A 1,044-nucleotide genomic window follows, 5' to 3' on the forward strand; every position below is an offset into this window, starting at 1 on the left:
TTCCTTCCTACCCACCTTCTCTCCCTTCCTTCCTTCCTGCCTTCTGTCCTTCTTCCTTTCCTTCCTTCCTTCCTTTTTTCCTTTATTCACTCATGCCCTCCCTCCCTCATTGCTTCCTATCCTCCCTCATTTTTTCCTTCCTTCCTACCCTCCATCCTTCTTCCTTTCCTTCCTTCCTTCCTTCACTCATTCCTTCCCTCCGTCATTGCTCCCCGTCTTCCCTCATTTCTTCCATCCTTCCTTCCTTCCTTCCACCTTACTTCCCTCCTTCATTCATTCATTAGTTTATTTGCTTGAATTCTTGGCTTTAGTTTCCTTCCTTTCACGCTCTTCTTTCCCACTATGTCAACTTACCCAACTCCTTCCCTCTTTTTTTTTTCCCACCCTGCCTGCCTACTTCCCATACTTTTTCCCTTCCTCCCTACTTCCCTTCCTCTCTTCCTGCCTCCCTCTTGCCCTCCATCCCTCAGTGTCCCTACGTACCAGCTTCCCACCGTATCTACTTACCTCTTCTGTCCCTCCTTACCTCCCTTCCTCCCCCTACTTCAGACATGTAAACACTTCATCGTGTAGTGTGTACATGAACAGGCTGTCATGTGTACGTTTGTGTGCGTAAGGGGAAATGAGAGTTTGCATGTATGTATGGAGCAGGGATGGACAGAGAGAGAGAGAGAGAGAGAGAGAGAGAGAGAGAGAGAAAGGAATAGGCAGTGATACGAATATGAATATTAAGGTAACAATGGATAGGCAGATAGATAAGTAAATCATTTATATATATATATATATATATATATATATATATATATATATATATAAAATCTATATATCTATATATCTATATATCTATATCTATATCTATATCTATATATATATATATATATATATATATATTTATATATATATATATATATATATATATATATATATATACACACACACACACACACACACACACACACACACACACACACACACACAGAATAAGAAAAATAAGGTGGCTGGATGGACAGATAGATGTCAAATACAGAGAGAGAGAGAGAGAGA

This window comes from Coenobita brevimanus, chromosome 86, assembly GCF_032717465.1.
Source record: "Coenobita brevimanus isolate Jiangsu-jjx chromosome 86, ASM3271746v2, whole genome shotgun sequence".
Classification (NCBI taxonomy): Eukaryota; Metazoa; Arthropoda; class Malacostraca; order Decapoda; family Coenobitidae; genus Coenobita; species Coenobita brevimanus.